We start from the raw sequence: 19,879 nt of genomic DNA on the forward strand, positions 1-19,879 counted from the left end.
TGTTCCGTGGGAAAACGTTGCTGGGCGGTTAAGAGAACGCAAGGCTGGAGAGACTGTAAACACTGGCCCTGGAGACAGGCCAATGGGGCTAGAACGGTCTATGCTGCCCAAACGGGTTGATAATCGTGTGGTTAAATGTTTTAGGTGTGGTATGCCAGGTCATGTTATTGCCAATTGCCCAGTCACGCAAGAACCCATGCAATGTGATGCTGCCTTTGAATGTCGCAGAATGTCTTTCTTTGCTAGGTTAGCCTGTACTGTGGTACCTTCACCTGAGCTGGAAAAACAAATGTGTGATGTGTTCTTAGAGGGTAACCGGGTAGAGGCCTTGCTAGATTCAGGAAGTTTAGTTACCCTCGTGAAAGCTGGGTTAGTGAACCCCTTAAAGGTCCAGCAAATACCTATTGGGGTAACTTGCATACATGGGGATACCCAACATTATGCCACTGCTGAGGTGAATATAGAAACTTGTTGTGGGTCAGCAATGGTTAAAGTGGGACTGGTCCCTACCTTGGTGCATGAGGCCATAATAGGGAGGGATTTTCCTCATTTTTGGAAACTGTGGGAATCACGGTTATCAACAGATGTGAGAAGTAAAAAGCCAGTTGATAATACCGGTGATTTTATGGATGTACGTGGGTCTTCGGAACTTTCTGGCCCTTTGCCTTTTGCTAGTTTGGCTGGGGAAGTGACAGATGGGGAGTCCAGTGAGGACCCTCTTGCCGGGAACAGAGACATAGTAGTTAGAACTGAAAGCGTGCCTGACCTGGAGGTAAAGAAGGATCTGTTTGCGTCTGAACAGTTAAAGGATCCTACCTTAATAAAGGCTAGAGAGAATGTTAAGATTGTTAATGGAGAACCTGTGGTACCAGGTGACAGGGTTACGTATCCCCACATGGCCATCTGTAATGAGCTCTTGTACCACATTGTCAAAAGGGGTGAGGATGTGGTGGAACAGCTGGTAGTTCCCCAGCCTTATCGGAGAACGGTACTAGATTTAGCTCATAGTCACGTTACCGCAGGACATTTAGGGGCAGAAAAAACCACTGAAAGAGTTTTACAAAGGTTCTTTTGGCCAGGGGTTTATAAAGAAGTGTCTGAATATTGTTCTTCCTGTCCTGAATGCCAGTATCATGCCCCTAGACCCCATTTCAGGAGCCCACTAGTTCCCATGCCTATTATAGAGGTCCCGTTTGACAGAATAGCCATGGATCTCGTGGGGCCCTTGTTAAAGTCTGCTCGGGGCCATCAGTATATCCTGGTAATTATGGACTATGCCACTCGATATCCTGAGGCTGTCCCTTTACGCACTATCACAACCAAGGCGATAGCTAGGGAGCTGGTGCAGGTATTTAGTAGAGTGGGAATACCAAAAGAAATTTTGACTGACCAAGGTACTCCATTTATGTCAAGGATCATGAAAGAATTGTGCAAGTTATTTAAGGTCACTCACCTCAGGACGTCCATCTACCATCCCCAAACTGACGGGTTGGTGGAAAGGTTTAATAAAACATTAAAAAGTATGTTAAAAAAGGTTGTTGAGAGAGATGGGAAAAACTGGGATTGTTTGTTGCCCTACTTGTTAATGGCCATCAGAGAAGTTCCTCAGTCCTCTACGGGGTTTTCTCCATTTGATTTGTTGTATGGTAGACACCCCAGAGGGCTGTTGGATATTGCCAAAGAGACGTGGGAAGGACAGCCCACTCCTTATAGAAGCGTTATTGAGCATGTAACACAAATGCAGGATAGGATTGCAGCCGTGGTACCTGTTGTCAGAGAGCACATGGAACAGGCCCAAAGTGCTCAACAGAGGGTCTATAACCGGAGTGCCAAGATACGGGAATTTGCTCCTGGCAATAGAGTTCTTGTTTTGGTACCCACTGTGGAAAGCAAATTCCTAGCTAAATGGCAGGGTCCATTTGAGATTAGGGAAAAAGTGAATGAGGTTAATTACAAAGTATACCAGCCGGGAAAGAGAAAACCCGAACAGATCTACCATGTTAACTTAATCAAACCCTGGAAAGATAGGTTGTCTCTGTCAGCGGAGCCTTGCCCTTCGGTGTCTTCACCCCGGTTGCTTCCCGCAGTGAAGGTGTCAGAGACATTATCAGCTGATCAGAACAATCAAGTTAAAGAATTTCTCATCCAAAATAGGGAGGTATTTTCAGAGCTGCCTGGCCGAACGACCATAATAAAACATGACATTGTCACAGAACCAGGGGTCAGGGTTCATTTAAAGCCATATAGGATTCCTGAAGCTCAGCGAGAAGCTATTTCTAAGGAAGTTAAAACCATGTTAGAACTGGGAGTCATAGAGGAGTCTAACAGTGAGTGGTCCAGTCCCATAGTGCTCATCCCGAAGCCCGACGGTAGCATACGCTTCTGTAATGACTTTCGTAAGTTAAATGAGGTGTCCAAGTTTGACGCATACCCCATGCCCCGTGTGGATGAGCTTGTAGAAAGGCTGGGAACAGCCAGGTTTCTCACCACATTGGACCTGACCAAAGGTTACTGGCAAATACCTTTATCTGATAGCGCCAAAGAAAAAACAGCCTTTTCGGTTCCGGAGGGGCTGTACCAGTATAAGATGTTACCCTTTGGGTTGCATGGGGCTCCAGCAACCTTTCAACGGGCGATGGATAAAATTTTGAGGCCCCATAGAAAATATGCAGCTGCCTATTTGGATGATGTGGTAATTCACAGTACAGACTGGGGGTCCCATTTGGTTAAAGTACAAGCAGTACTGGACTCAATCAGAGAGGCAGGGTTAACTGCTAACCCGAAGAAGTGCTGCCTCGCAATGGAGGAGGTCAAATACTTGGGCTTCACCATAGGCAGAGGTCTGATTAGGCCCCAATTGAATAAAGTTGATGCTATTCAAAACTGGCCTCGTCCAGTGAATAAAAAACAGGTAAGGGCTTTTTTGGGAATTACTGGGTACTATAGACGGTTTATTCCTAATTTTGCGACCACAGCGGTGCCGTTGTCAGACCTTACCAAAGGGAAGCAGTCAAATGTGGTGAAATGGAACCCTGATGCAGAAAAGGCGTTCCAAGCGTTAAAAGTGGCTTTGTGTTCACAACCGGTGTTGATAACACCAGATTTTTCAAAAGAATTTGTGGTACAGACAGATGCCTCAGAGGTAGGGATAGGTGCTGTGCTGTCCCAAACCAGAGATGGGGACGAACACCCTATCATTTATTTGAGTAGGAAACTCAATGAGCATGAAAAAAGGTATGCCATTGTGGAAAAGGAGGCTTTGGCCATTAAGTGGGCACTAGATACCTTGAGATATTACCTCTTGGGTAGACAATTCAGACTAGTGACAGACCATGCCCCTTTAAAATGGATGTATGTAAATAGAGGCAAGAATGCTCGTGTAACTAGATGGTTTCTAGCGTTGCAGGACTTTAAGTTTACTGTCGAACATAGACCGGGAACACAATTGACCAACGCAGATGCATTGTCTCGCATCTTCTGTTTGGGGGCTACAAGTGTTCCGGCCCCTAGGTCGAAACAGGGGAGGGGGATATGTGACAAGAACACTGGGATAGTGTTTGAGGGCAGGTATATTTGTCCCAGGTTCTTGTCTTACATGTTTTAGAAAATGTTAACTTCTAGGAAAAATGCTTTTTGTTTTGTCTGAACCTTTTCAGTTTGCTGTAAAAGCTGGGTAAAGGCTCTGAGAGAGAGATAAGGCGAGTTCTAGACATTGGGCCCAGTTCGGGTCTTTGGCCTCACAGAGGGCTAATCAGGGTTTCAGCTGTGTAAGAGTGTTATAGTGCTTCTAACCTGATTAGTATGGGCAGACTGCCTGGGAAGGCTGGAGGATCTGTGTGTGAGAGACACGCTTTCTGATGCAAGTAAGCTATACAGTATGTACTGACGAACTCTGTGTTTTGTTTAGTGACAGTTAGGAATATCTTATGTTTAGTTAGTGCCGGACAGGCAAGGTATTTTTATTTTGGGGTTTGTTTTATTTTCTGTTTCAATAAAACTGGCCGGGGTCAGTTGTACCAGAAACTGGACTTGTGTTGTTCCTCAGCTGCTGCGTGCGGCCGTATTCCCCAGGAAAAGGCGCCTTGCACCCCTACAGTGTTACAACTTATATATATATATATTGTGTGTGTGTGTGTGTGTGTGTGTGTGTGTGTGTGTGTATGTATGTATGTATTTATATATATATATATATATATATATATATATATATACATACACACTGTATATTGTCAAAAAATGATGGCGTCAAGGCAGTATCTTACCTAGGTTCTATGACAAGTTTAGTCCTTAGTACTGCTCTGCCTAGTGATGCCTATTTATCATGTACTACAATGGCACCACTAGTGTGCTCTGATGGTTATCCCCATCCCCAGATGGAGTTAGTTGTTGGTACCCCTAAGGATAACAATGTCTTTATTATTAAAATATTTTTTACAAGTTTTTCATATTTTTACTTATTTTCTTTTTTTAATACATTTTTTATTTTGTCTTTCTGTTTTTGTTGAATCTACAAATGGAAGCCCGAGTCTGGTCTTCCAGTCCCAGTGAATGTGCGAGAGACAGTAAAACAACTGACATACTGTATGTTCTCCTTGACACCAAACTGTGCAAAAAAACTATTTAGGCTTACGCCACGGGGAAAGTGGCTTCATCTTCAGCCAAGGAGGTTAAGGGTTTCATAATTGGATCCAAAGATAGACGAAGAAACAAAATGGTATTTATCTGTTGCCCTTGGCGTATTCCATGCTAGATTTCTTTTGTCAAGTGACACTTTCCAAAACAGTAGTAAGCCTGTGATACTGCAAAAATGATGTTACAAATAATGATAATCTGCGACAGTTTTAATTTCTGTAATTAAAATGTATTTAAAAAAAATCAAAGTAGTTAATAAATACTAAAATATTTAATTTTCTTGTACAAAAATACTGCAGATCTATTATAACAAATAAGTTGTTGCACTTGCTTCCCGCAGGTGCTAGATTCATGCTGATGATCAACACAAAAGTGAAATCAGATCTACTGCTGTCAATCTAGGTAGGTATCGGCACAATGGAGGGCCAAAACTGTACACTAAAAATGGCAATATCAGCACTAGGCTATACCATCCAGGGCTGGCCCCACAGTATTTATTCCTTTACTTATTAACAATAACAGGTGCCCCCCCATATATAGATAAATATATATGTGTGTGTGTGAGTGTGTGTGTGAGTGTGTGTGTGTGTGTGTGTGTGTGTGCGCGCGCGCGCGCGTGTGTGTGTGTGTGTGTGTGGAAAGGATATATAGATTGTAAACTCCCATGGGACAGGGACTGATGTGAATGGTAAAATATTTTCTGTAAAGCGCTACGGAATATGTGTGCGCTATATTAATAACTGGTAATAATAAGTAAATAATGGCTTCATTGGGAAGGTGTGTGGCCACAGAACAGTACCAATTCACATTACACCACACAGTAGTACCCCTTATACACGTTTATGCCACACAGTAGAACCCCGTTACACTATGGTTGAGTCTCTTATACACAATACACCATGGTAGAGCAGCTATGGAAGTAGCTGTATTTACTTGTTTAATTTAAATAAATTGAAAACATTATATATGCATACCCTCCAGCTGTACCTTTTTGGCAGGTACAGTACCTTTTTTTTATGGTCTGTACCGATTTTTGGCTCTCAAAACTTCCATTAAAAGTATAGGAAAAGGCTTTACCAGCGGCCATGCCCCCTTTTCGATTTTGTACCGATTTTAATGTGTAAAATGTTGGAGGGTATGTATATGCCCCAAATGACCTGACCTCACAACCCCCATTCCCTTAATGAAAATAAAGCCCCAAATGTGACCCCCCACAAACTTGATAACCCCCCAATCTCTGAATGAAAATAATGCCCCAAAACTGACCTCCCCAGATCTGATATTCTCCCCGTGCCTCAATGAAAATAATGCACCAAAATTTCCCCGCCCATTTGATAATCCTCCAATGCCTCATTGAAAATAATACACTAGTACTGCCATCCTAGACCTGATAATGCCACTATGCTTCATTGAAAATAATGTCCCAAAATTGCCTGAGAGCCAGAGTGAGCTGTGCCACAGCAGCCTGACGGGCAGAGAGAGGTGCTGCAGAAGCCTGCGAGACAGAGTGAGGTGCTGCTGCTTCTAATGCAGAGAGAGGTGCTGCAGCAGCAGCAGCTCGGGCAGAGAGAGATGCTGCAGCATCAATGTAGAGAGAAGTGTTACAGCAGCCAGGGCAGAGAGAGGTGCTGCAGCAGGCAGGGCAGAAAGAGGTGCTGCTGCAGCGGCTGCTGCTACAGAGAGAGGTGCTGCAGTAGCAGCTGGGGCAGTGAGACGTGCTGCAGCATCAATGTAGAGACATGTGCTACAGCTTCTAGGCAAGAGAGAGGTGCTGCAGCAGCAGGGGCAGAGAGTGGTGCTGCAGGACAGAAGTAACCATGCTGAACAGCTACTAGCAGACACTGAGACATACAAAGAGAGCATGCAGAGCTCTGGCATGTTCCAGCTGTCAGTGTCTCCTGCTGTCACCTCTGGCCTGCCCTGTTCCCTACCTAGTCTAAAATCCAGTGTGCACCCCCTCTGCTTCTCCTCCTCCTGCTCTGTGGCTGCCAGTACAGTGGCCCGTTGGAAGGGTGGCTGGTGGGCGGCAGCGCGCCCTCTAACTTTTTCGGTGCCTGGTGCTCGTGCTCCACCGGAGCCACCCTCGCTACAACCCTGGTTACAATCCATGGTAGTAGCTATATAACATATCCAGAAAGCTGTAATTTTGACGGCCCCTCGTGTATCCGCCCCTCATTTCTCCACCACCAGCCAGGAAATATGATGTTACAAAATACAGCTTATAAAGCAAACGCAGAGCTAGGGAAGTAATGGGATAGGATGAATATTTGATCCCTTTTGCTGTGAATTGTTGGCTGATTGGGGAAGGCGCTAGTTACCAGGAGCTGGGCTCCTTTCAGTATTTAACCAACAGCAATAAGCTTAATTTAGAGCTGTTTTTCACTGTACTGCCTATGTAATTGTATAGAAGACATCAGCGATTTGGTCCCTATTGCTGGCAATGAGAACCCAGCAACAACCTCTATGGACTCAATGGAGCAATCCAGGCATTGCTGAATCCCTGCCGTTGCACATATGCATGACACAACAGCCTGTCACTGGCAGCGATAGGCGTCCAACAACAGTGTGGAGAATGCTACCAAGGATGGGGTATCACTGTACCTCGTCAGAGGGGTAAGTAATGTTAAATACCAATGGCATATTTGTTAGTATCACTCAATACCAGGTCCGGCTCCAGGCACGTTCGACATGTGCGGCCGCACAGGGCGCCACCCTTAATGGGTGTCACTATTTCAGGCTTGCCTACATGCGGGTGGAGGCTCCAATATTTTACTTTACCGTCCCACTGCCCCGCTGACCCGCTGACCCTGCTAGTCCTCCCTTTTTTTTTTACTTCCCCTCCTTGAGAGTGCGAAAGTTCAGAAAAGCCGAGGGCGGGGCATACATGGGAGACATCATCGCGGGGCTATGTGTAGAAGCTTCTCGTTTCCCTATTCAGTGAGTGACTGGGAAGGCTGTCAGGCCAAATACTGCAGCTCCACTGTGGGACAGTCAATGCAGGCGCTTCCATCCCCTGCGCGATAGATCCCAGTTAGGGAACCCACCTAACAGCGTTGAGGAGACCCAGGTACACCTGTGCGCCTGTAAGGAACTAGAGTCAGCTGCTGAGAGTCTGACAATGGTCTTCTGAGTCCGGGACTGTGATGTGGAGGCAATTCATCACCAGGGAGCCGGAACATGCAGCTGTCACTGGGAGCCGCCGATGGTGTGAACTGTGAAGCTGAGGCAGAACGCAGTGGGAGATGTATTCTGCCTGGAGGTATGGTGGGAGAGACCACGGGTCACCGGCATGGTCCAGAACTGCAGACTTTGGACCCTGTTTTGTTCATATGTTTGTAAATCCAGTCATCAGGACACAGAGACATGTGAGTTCACTGCTGTGCTTTTTATTCCATCACCAACTCCAGGCACACTGCACACTGGACCACCCACTTCCCAGCATCCCCCTGGTCCTAGGGACCATCACTGAAGATTCAGGCTTACACATGTTAGTAAGGGAGTGTCTACAAATATTAAGCATTCTAATACACTAACATCACATCCTCTTTTCTTTAAAGATAAGCCCTATACGCTTCAATGCAACAATTAACAACGTCATATTAAGAACATCATCTAACACGTGTCAATGAGTCTCTCAGGTCTGCGTATTTCCCTTTTGGGTCTTTCATACACAGTCTGTGTTTCATCGACCATGTTGGACCTTTCTAGAATCGTGGTTTGTTCACCATTATGAGGATCATCATATATGTTAGATGAAGGGTATTCTTCAGTCATGTTGTCTTCATTATGGTTAGGTTGATATCTTAAATCCACCCGATTTCTTCTTACTTCCGTTCCACGCTCTGTACGTATATTATAAGATCTTGGTGCTACTTGTGCTTGCACAATACCTTTCTGCACCCAAATACCTTTCTCGTGATCTCTGAGACGGACTTGATCACCCGATTTTAGATCAGATAAGCTTTTTGCTCGCCTGTCATGGAACAGTTTCTGTTTCGCCTGTTGACGTTCCTTACTCAGTCTGATCAACGCTGAGTTATGTGTATTAAGCAGTTCATCATGTATCGGGAGATTTGCTCTAATCCTCCTTCCCATCAGCATTTGTGCAGGAGAAAGTCCATTCTGTAAAGGTGTACTGCGGTAGATTAAAAGACTTTTGTAGAAATCTTCTTTACCTTCTTAAGCTTTTTTCATGAGACTCTTTACAGTTTTTACTGAACTTTCCACCAACCCATTTGAGCGTGGATAGTGGGGACTTGACGTAGTATGGACAAATTCCCACTCATCAGCAAATTGTCTAAATTCAGCACTGGAAAACTGAGGACCATTGTCAGTGAACACTTCCATAGGAACACCATGCCTTGCAAAGATTGACTTCATGCAATTGATTACGGCTATACTAGTAGTTGTATGTAGTGTATTTACCTCAGGGTAGTCAGAGTAATAATCAGTCACGACAATGTACGTTTTCCCATTACAATCAAACAAATCTGCGCCAACTTTCTGGTATGGTCTCTCTGGCACTGCGTGAGGACTCAGTGGCTCGACTTGTTGTTTCGGTCTATACGTAAGACATAATTCACATGTAGCTGTAGTCTGCGCTATGTCTTGGTTCATTCTTGGCCAATACATAACTTCACACGCTCTCCGCTTACATTTTTCTTCTCCTAAGTGGCCTTCATGTATCTTGCACAGCATAGTTTTTCTTAGTCGTGCAGGTATGACAAACCTATTGCCTTTGTAAATAATACCATCGACAACTGTAAGGTCACTGCGGTACATCCAATAATCATGGATAGACAGCGGGCACGCATGTTTTTCTGCTGGCCAACCTTTCAGAATGATATCTTTCAACACTTTCATTGTGTCATCTGTCTCAGTTTCTTTCGTAATCTGTTCTTGTCTTGCAAGAGACACTGGTAAAGAAGCAAATTAACATTGGCTTCTATCTCTTCATCCATCAGACTTTTGGAACCTTCACTTTTGTCCACAGCATGAGAAAGTGTATCAGCAATGTACATGTATTTGCCGGGACAGTACAGCAAGTGTACATCATATTTCTGTAGTCTGATAAGCATTCGTTGAATTCTCATGGGACAGTCATGTAATGATTTAGTCATGATAGCTACCAATGGCTTGTGGTCAGTTTCCACTGTAAATGTTTGACCATACACAAACTGATGAAATCGCTCACATGCATATGTGATCGCTAGAAGTTCTTTTTCTATCTGAGCATACCTTGTTTCAACACTTGTCAGTGCTCTTGATGCATAGATTACTGGTTGCCATGTATCCTCATGTTCTTGTAAACAGCACTGAGCCTAGGCCAAATTGCGAAGCATCTGCTGAAATTCTTATTCTTTTCGCAGGATCAAAGAATTTTAGCACTGGTTGCTCTGTAATGATCTGTTTCAAGTTTTGCCAACTTTCTTCTTGTTCATGTGACCACATCCACTCGTTATCTTTGTCCAACAACCATCTAAGAGAGGCTGTTCGTTCAGAGAGTTGAGAAATAAACTTTCCTAAGTAAGTAATCATTCCTAGGAATCTTCTGACGTCATCTTTGTTGTTAGGACGTTCCATGTTCACTATGGCTGATATTTTCCTTGGGTCTGGTTTTATACCTTGATCCGAGACCACGTCGCCCATAAAGTTAAGTGTATTCACGCCAAATTCACATTTGTCCTTGTTTAGCTTTAGATTCACTTTCTTGACAAGTTCCATTACTTGTCTCAATCTAGAATCATGTTCTTCCTTTGTAGATCCCCAGACAATAATGTCATCCATCATTGTTTCAACACCTGGAATATGTTCAAAAATCATGTGTATCTTTCTGTGATATACTTCTGGAGCAGACAATATTCCATATGGTAGTCAAAGAAATCTGTATCGACCTTCTGGTGTATTAAATGTACAAAGCTTTGAGCTGGCCTCATCTAGCTTCATTTGCCAGAATCCTAAAGATGCGTCCAATTTACTGAACCATTTTGCTCCCGCAAATTGCGACATGATTTCATCTCTGGTTGGTAGTTTGAAATGTTCTCGTTTAATAGCTTTGTTTAAATCTCTGGGGTCTAGACATATTCTGAGTTGTCCATTTTTCTTTTCAACAATTACTAAGGAGCTTACCCATTCAGTAGGCTCATCAACTTTCTGTATCACACCCAAGGCTTCCATGCGATTTAACTCTTGTTTCAGTTTTTCTCTCAGCGCAAATGGCACTTTTCTACAGGGGTGTATCACTGAAGAAACTTGCGTGTCTATATTTATTTTATGCTCTCCAGGCAAACAACCTAGACCTTCAAACAAGTCTCTGTATTCTGTAAACATTGATTTGCAGTCATCTTCTACTTGTGATGTCACCATAAAAACTTTCTTTAGCAAGCTTAGTTTCTCACAGGAACTTAATCCTAGAATCGGTTGCACATTTTTATCCACAATCAGTAGAGATGTTTTAAACTGTTGTCCCTTATATTTCAGTGTCACTAAGCATGTACATTTCACAGGAATTTCCTCCCCAGTGTGCCCTGTAACTTTCACTTTGGCTGGATGAAATTTAGGTTTTACTCTAAAAGTCTTATAGTCTTGACACAATATGAAATTCACCTGCGTGCCAGTATCAAGCTTAAAGGGAATGACAATCTCGTTCACAGTTAAAGGGACAATCCATTCTTTCTTATCTGCACTGCAAAGTTCAATGCAATCCACAAAGAATTCCTCTGTTTGTTTAACAGCATGCACATTGGTTGTTTCCCTTTTCAGTTTACAGCATTTGGCAAAGTGATTAAGTCTATCACATTTCATGCATGTTTTACCATAAGCAAGGCACATTTTAGGATTGTGAGCATTTCCACATCTACTACACATTTCCTTATTAGACTGGGGCTTAGACTGCTTCATTCTTGAGAATGGAGGTTTGCTTGGCTCTGTTGTCTGCACTACATGTACATCAGCATCAGCTTCCTTGTGTAACGTTTTGGCTTGAAATCTAGTTATTTCTGCAGATCTGCACATAGTCACTGCCTTTTCTAGTGTTAGGTCTTGCTCTCTCAGCAATCTCTCTCTGAGTCCATTATCAGGTATTCCACAGACAATACGATCTCTAATCAGTGAATCCTTTAAATCACCAAACTCACAGGTTTTACTGAGTGATTGCAGCTCTGTAACATACTGATCAAATCCATCTACAGACTTCTGATCACATGTGAAAAACATATCTTTCGTATGTCACATTTTTCCTTGGCACAAAGTAATCTTCAAACTTTTGCATTATAGAAGATAGCACCATATTCTGTCCCTCATCAAACTGAAAACTATTATAAATGTCCAGCACATCCTCTCCTATCACATGGAGGAAAATGTATGCCTTCGTTTTGTCAGCCTCTGTATCAGCTCCACATGCAGCAAGATATATATTAAACCTTTGCTTAAATCTTTTCCAGTTTTCAGACAAGTTACCAGACATCAGCATGCCGGTTGGAGGAGCTAGTTTATCCATGGTTACTCACTGTTTGAAGGGAGGAGCACACGTCAGGCTTTGTAGACACAGAGTATCACAGCCTTACAGACTGCTGCAGGATTCTTTCACACTCTGAGAGCACTAGCAGTCCACGTTAAACTTCTTCTGACACCATGTTTTGTTCATATGTTTGTAAATCCAGTCATCAGGACACAGAGACATGTGAGTTCACTACTGTGCTTTTTATTCCATCACCAACTCCAGGCACACTGCACACTGGACCACCCACTTCCCAGCATCCCCCTGGTCCTAGGGACTATCACTGAAGATTCAGGCTTACACATGTTAGTAAGGGAGTTTCTACCAATATTAAGCATTCTAATACACTAACATCACAGACCCGGGAGGAGAAGGCAGGCCAAATCAAATGTTAATGCAGCAAAAGGATAGGGCAGGCCCCTCCCAGTCAGCAAACAGTTACCTGGGGTGCAGGCACAGGGACATACTGTGTAGTGGTGGTGGTGAGTAGGTGGTGGTGGAGAGCTGAAAGACAGAAGTGAGTTGTATGTGCCATACACCAGGGCAATTGTATAGGCCAGCACAAGACGTCCAACACAGTATTAATCACATGGACACATAAATATCCGCTGTGCTAATTACAGGAGCAAGCCTATTATGTACGTTTTGCAGTTTGTAATGTATAGTAAGCTCCTTGTTGCCAGTGTGTTTACAATGTAGCACATTGTTCCGTTTTGATTAATTTCTCCCCAGAAACTCAATTCACTTCACCCCCTCAGTTTATTTCTCACCCTCAATACAATTCTACCATGAACCTCAAATGTATTTTCCTCTTTAATTAACTAGTTCTCCCCCACTACCTTCATTTCAGCTCCAGGGCCTTCAATTTGTCTTTGCCTCAACATTAACGCTTAGGATCAGAGGGACACAAAGGGTCAATCAGAGGGTCACACACACAGATGGACACACAGAGCACACAGAGACACACAAATGGACACATAGAGCACACAGGAATACACAGAGTCACAGACACACAGATGGGATACACAGGGGGACACATTGGATCACAGACACACAGGGTCACAGACAGACTGAGGGACACACAGAGACACACAGAGGAATAGACACACTAAGGACGCACAGTGTCACAGACACACAGGGGGACACATCGGGTAACAGACAGGGTCACGTATACAGTGTCACACAGAGACACAGAGGGTCACACACATACAGAGTCCGAGACACACAGGGTAACACACACAGGGTCACATACTGTATTCAGTGTCCCACAGAGACACACGGGGTAACACACAAAGGGTCATACATCCAGTATACAGAGACACACAGGTTCAAAGACTCAATGTAACATATACTATATAGTGTCACACAGAGATACACAGTGTTACACAGATACACTCATAATAATACACAATGCGTCACATATACAGTACAGTGTCACACAGTCAAACAGTTTAAATCACACATGATCACACATATACAGTATCACACAGACACAGGATAACACACAAAGGGTCACACATACAGTGTCACACAGTGTAGCACACACAGGATCACATAGTCACACAGAGACACACAGGGAAACACACACACACAGGGTCATATTTACAGTATACAATGTCTCACAGAGACACATAGGTTCACACACATAGGTGGGAACCGGTAAAATAGAAGGAAGAGTAGGATAGGAGAAGATTGTAAGAATAGTGGGAGACAGGATGAATAAGGGAAGACAGGAAGAATAGTGGAATACATATCATGTGTATCTGGCACTGCTGGGGGGCATATCATTTGTATCTGGCACTGCTGGGGCGCATATTATGTGTATCTGACACTGCTGAGGGGCATATCATGTGTATCTAGCACTGCTGGGGGGCATATCATGTCTATCTGACACTGCTGGGGGGCATATCATGTATATCTGGCACTGGGGGGCGTATCATATCTATCTGGCACTGCTGGGGGGCATATCATGTTTATCTGGCACTGCTGGGGGGCATATCATGTCTATCTGACACTGCACTACTGGGACGTTATGTGTATCTGACGCTATACTGGAGACATTATGTGTAAGGAACACTACTGTGGGCGTTATGTGTAAGGATGCTAATTATGTGTGTAGAGTGGGTATGAAAATATATTTATTCTAGTTTGATAATATGAAGTTGCGAGGCCACGCCCACTTTTCCAGGAGTGTGTGTGGGGGCTTCAAAATGTTCTCGCTCAGGGTGCTAGTAGGCCTTGAGCTGGCCCTGCTCAATACTAAAGGAAAACTGCTGCTGGTACTAAGGATCGCTTATAATCAGGGCCCTGAGCTATTAGACTCTTGCTGTTTACTGTGTAGAGACTGTATAGTAACATGGAGGGAGACAGGAATATTCTGCTTAGCTCAAGAGAGACCTGCAGTTACCTGCAATCCATAATGTTTTCCAGCATCCCTGCACCACTACAGGTTTGCAGTATACACTCACCGGCTGGTGAGCTGTATGAAATTTCACTCCACTCTAACAACATTGTACATATAGCAGTGAGTACAGCTGTACCTGCTATCAATAAACGAACATGGGTTGGCTTCAAAATGCTGGCGGTCGAGAAGCCTGCAGTCAGAATACCGACCGTGGGATCCCGACAGTGAGAATCCCGACAGGGGGAAGGTAAGTATACTTACCTTCCCCAAATGGCCTCCTAACCCTTACCCTCCCCCCCTGCAGTATAAACCTAACCCTCCCCCCCCACAGTCTCTAACCCTAACCCTACCTGGTGGTGCCTACATGAAACACCCCTTCCCACAGCCTAGACCTAACCCCCCATCAGCCTTTCCTGGTGGTGCCTACACCTAACCCCCCCTTCACGCAGTCTAAGCCTAACCTTCCCCCCTCGACCTAAACCTAACTTCCCCTTCCCAGTGTCTCGTTCGGGATCCTGGGTGTCAGGATGCCGGCGCTAGCATTCCATGCAGTGTCGGGATTTCGGCGTCGGGATTTCGACTGCCGGGATTCCAATCATAAGGATCCTGAGTGGATCCCACGAACACCACTGTTTAAGTAACTGGGATTGTCATAATGTAGTTTGAGTCATCCCTCCCCTGGTGTGTGGCGTGGCTATATAATTACAATGGGGGTAATTCAGACCTGATCGTAGCATCAAATTTGTTAACAGTTGGGCAAAATCATGTGCACTGCAGGGGGGCAGATATAATATTTGCAGAGAGAGTTAGATTTGGGTGGGTTATTTTGTTTCTGTGCAGAGTTAATACTGGCTGCTTTATTTTTACACTGCAATTTAGATTTCAGTTTGAACATACTCCACCCAAATCTACTCTCTCTGCGCATGTTATGTCTGCCCCCCCTGCAGTGCACATGGGGCCTAATTCAGAGTTGATCGCAGTAGCAAATTTGTTAGCAGTTGGGCCAAACCATGGGGGTCATTCTGAGTTGATCGCACGCTAGCTGTTTTTAGCAGCCGTAAAAAATGCATAGTCGCCGCCCACGGGGGAGTGTATTTTTGCTTTGCAAGTGTGTGAACGCCTGTGTAGCCGAGCTCTACAAAAACATTTTGTGCAGTTTCAGAGTAGGTCTGAACTTACTCAGCACTTGCGATCTTTTTGGTGCCGGAATTGACGTCACACACCCGCCCTCCAAATGCCCGGACACGCCTGAGTTTTCCCTACCACTCCCAGAAAACGACCAGTTGACACCCATAAACGCCCTCTTTCTGTCAATCACCATGCGATCGGCTGTGCGTATGGATTCTTCGTTAAATCCATAGCTCAGATATGATCCGCATTGTACCCGTACAACGTGTGTGCACATTACGGCAGTGGTGTGCGGTGAGGTCAGTGGCTGGTGAGGCAATGCAGCCATAATGTCCACCGAATCCCGCCGATGACCCCTACCGCCGCTGACAGTGAATGATGCCAGGGGGAGGGTGACACCAGGGAGAGGGTGGCAGCAGTGGGTGACAGGGAGTGACGCCAGGGAGAGGGTGATTGTAGGGAGAGGGCGCCAGGGAGTGGGTGACGACAGGAAGAGGGTGACGCCAGGGAGAGGGTGACAGGAAGAGCATGACGCCAGGGAGAGGGTGACAGCAGTGGATGATGCCAGGGAAAGGATGACGGGGAGGGTGGCAGCAGTGGGTGACAGGGAGTGAAGCCAGGGAGAGGGTGATGACAGGAAGAGGGTGACAGTAGTGGGTGACAGGGAGAGGGTTACGCTAAGGAGAGGGCGACATTAGTGGGTGACAGGGAGAGGGCGATCTGCATTGCCCTGGACCCTTGAGGGCTTGTAACAGCAGTTGGATACCTTCCTGGTAGCAGACCAGACTATCCTGGTACCAGTAACTTCAATGTAGCTCCACTGGCCACCTGAGCACTACCCCTGTCGAGGTCTGCAACTGGTCTGGACAGACAAGCAGGGAGCAGTGGTCACTATGGGCTGCGGCGGCGGCTGCTGCCCTCCCCCGCTCCCACTGCTATTTCTTCTATTAGTGGTGCCTACAACCCCCCCCCCCATCCCCCCCCCCCCCCCCCCGTTCCGAATCTCTGACACTCACTGCGGGCTAAACGTTGGTTGTCTAGCATTGGAGGGGGTGAGTCAGACCGAACAGCTGCGGCGGCGGGTCTCCCTCCAGGAGTAAGGAGCTGAGGTGCAGCGACAGGGAAGGTGGCTGGGAGGAGACAGTGCGAGGGCAGCTGATGTGTAGAGAGGTCACAGTGTGGTCTGGCATAGCAGCAGCTGTGGGTATTATTACCCACAGCCGCTGCTATGCCAGACCACACTGTGACCTCTCTCCACACCAGTGCCATGTAAAAGAGGTCAGTCTGAGGTAGATGGACTCAGCAGCGCCCAAAACAGTGGAGTTTCAATACCTCACTTGGAAAGTGGTCATGTTGTTGGCCTTAGCTTCTGCAAGGCGTGTTTATTAAGGAGCATTCGATACATACCAGAACTTTTACAAAACAAACGGATTCAAGGTCTTACATAGAGTTTGATAGCTGCCATCATGCGAATTGGCTTAACTCAATTCCACAGGGCCAATTGAAACGCTTAAGAAGGAACTGTACAGAGGATGATATATTTAAGCAACAGGCGATGGAGTTGAAATTAAGATTTGAAAATAATGGTTATAAGTCGGAACTTGTAGAACGGGCTATACAGGAGGTAGAGAGAATTGATAGGAAAGATTTGTTAGTGAAAAACCCACCAAAAAAAGATAAAAAAGAGAAATTTGAGTGGGCATTTATCACCAGCTTTAGCTCTCAGCACAAAATGCTAGAAAGATCATTTAGGAAGAATTAGAAAATCTTACAAAAGGACCCGGTATTGAATAAAGTAATCCCAGCCCATCCGGTGTTTATATATAAAAAAGCCCCTAATTTGAAAACCAAACTAGTGAAAAGTTACCTTCCATCTAAAAAACGAGAGGGTAGGATAACTACTAAGGGTTTTCATCGGTGTGGCATGTGTGTTGGATGCCGAGAAGTTAAAAACGATGGGTCAAAGAAATTGGATACTATCTGTATAAATGGGAAGGTTTTCAATTGGAATAACTTTGTAACATGCAATACATAAAGTGTAATTTATTTTATTGAGTGCACTTGCAACCTTTTTTATATAGGGCGTACCTCTAGGTTATTGAAAATTCGGATAGGCGAACATTGTCGCAATATAAAAAAGGGGTTAGAAACCCATGCCCTGTCTAACCATTTTAAGAACTACCATCAGTGTTCCACAAAAGCAGGGATGAAGGTCGTTACATGTAACCATCGACAGAGGGATATTGCAACCCTTTTGGCAAAGTGCGAGATGCAGTGTATATTCGATTTTAATACACTGCATCCGCATGGTATTAATAGCGACTTTGAATTAAAATGGTTTTTGTAAAAGAATATTTAAGAATGCACTTTATTAGGTAGTTGATTGAAATACAAACAGCAGCTCTGAGCAATATATTTTTGGAGGAAATAAAGATGCACTTTATTAGGGGACCATTCAAAGGTCTTTTAAGAATGTTATTAATATGTATTTTAAGTAGGGTAAAATACATTTATGAACAGGATGAAATATTTAATCACAGTCTATGGATATATTAATCAATAGGGTTTTATCATTGTGATGTTTTGATTGAGATAGATAACTTTTTAATGTTGTGAATAAGATTTGTTGTAAACGCTGTTGCCGTCCATAGGTTTCTATAGCAACGTAAAGAGGATATGACGTTACGATATGAAGTGTTCGGGACGGAGACTCCGGGGATGACGCGCACCCGACGGCGGCGTCACCTACTTCAGGGTAACCAAGATGCGTCTCCAGGGGCGAGGCACCGTAGGACGGAGGCTAGTGATGGCGCACGCTGGGTAGTGACGTCGCGGACCCGGAAGTAGGAAGTCGTGTGTCGGGATAGGATGCATTCCTGTGGAGGATCTGCGAAATTTGAGTGTCATCTTTTTGGACCATACAAACAGGAGATAAAGGGATATCTTTTGGAGTAGGAGATTGGGGATTATGATGGACAAGGTCTCTAGCCATATAAATAGTAGATGAACAGGCGGATCAGTTTTGGATTGGTTGATTGATAATATTGATGGTTGAGGGGTGTGATTGGTCAGTAGGGGTTTATTAAGGACTCCCGATACAAGATGGAATTCATATTGCCTTGAGAAAGACCCAGAGCAGGTGGGTCAAAACGCGTCGGCTATTTGGACCCCTGATTCCGGTGGATGACAAGTGGATTGCTGTCCGGAAACCAGAACATTCTTTCCAGACTACTTACCCGGGTGATGCATTTGGTGAATGATCTACATGCTTATTTGAGAACTATTTGCACTAGTTCTCAGAGATTCTGGTAATTGAACAGCTTTTACAAACTCTACCTAAGGAGTAAAGGGGATCTATTTTAACATTGTGTTTTTATGTGTATGTCATTAAAAGTGTTTATTTGACTTTACTACACATGGTGTATCTTTGTTCTCTCCACATGTGCTGACGGCATGAGGATAGAGGGCAAGAGGAGTATGAGGACATTATGTATGTAAAGGAACGTATCTTGTACCATCTGATTGTTTATTGATGTGGCGCCCTTTTTAGCAAGTACCGCATTCCTTTTTTTTTTGCTAGATTTGTTATTTAAGTGTTTGTGGAGAGACACTTTTTGGTATTTGCAGTGAAAGGCAGCCTTTAGAGCGCAGTCATCTATATCATTTGAAATTTCGCTTACAGTAGAAATTTGTTTTCTCTCCGTTTTCTTTTGAGTTGATGACCGCTGCCAATATGTTCAAATATAGGGATCAAAGAAAATCATTATTTGACAACTTGTTTAAAGATGAGGGGGAACGAATTGAATTACTAGATGTGAGTCTAGAGAATGTGATGCGAAAATTAGAGAATACTCTGTTAAAAGAGAACAGAATATGGTGGGAGATGGTCACACTTGAAAAGTATGTGGCCCATGAAATAATCCTGAGGGGACTGAAAATTGATAAGAAAGCATCCTTTGAAACAGCATCAGATTCATTTAAAGATGAATGGGAGCATATCATCAGTGAATGTTCCTTTTCATTAATGAACCTGATTATAAATGAAAGGAGAAGGGAACTAGCTCATTTGGATGAGGAAATAAAGAAATGCAAAGATTTGATCGTTCCCTTTGCAGATCTAGCAGATTACAAACTGCTAGAAAATAGAATAGAAATTAACATAAAAAAAATGAAAAGATTCTAGTAGATAGAAAAATTAGAAAGTTCATACGGGATAA

The 19,879-nt window shown here is 44.2% G+C and overlaps 1 long non-coding RNA gene across 1 annotated transcript; it reads left to right on the plus strand.

Annotated features, from left to right (window-relative positions):
- The first annotated feature begins 4,530 nt into the window (after positions 1–4,530).
- Positions 4,531–19,099, plus strand: LOC135050709 (uncharacterized). Its single transcript, XR_010241755.1, has 3 exons — positions 4,531–4,714; positions 4,973–5,034; positions 18,314–19,099. It is a non-coding gene; the product is annotated as an uncharacterized LOC135050709 (long non-coding RNA).
- Positions 19,100–19,879: the final 780 nt, after the last annotated feature.

Source organism: Pseudophryne corroboree, chromosome 2 (genome assembly GCF_028390025.1).
Source record: "Pseudophryne corroboree isolate aPseCor3 chromosome 2, aPseCor3.hap2, whole genome shotgun sequence".
In the NCBI taxonomy this organism is placed as follows: Eukaryota; Metazoa; Chordata; class Amphibia; order Anura; family Myobatrachidae; genus Pseudophryne; species Pseudophryne corroboree.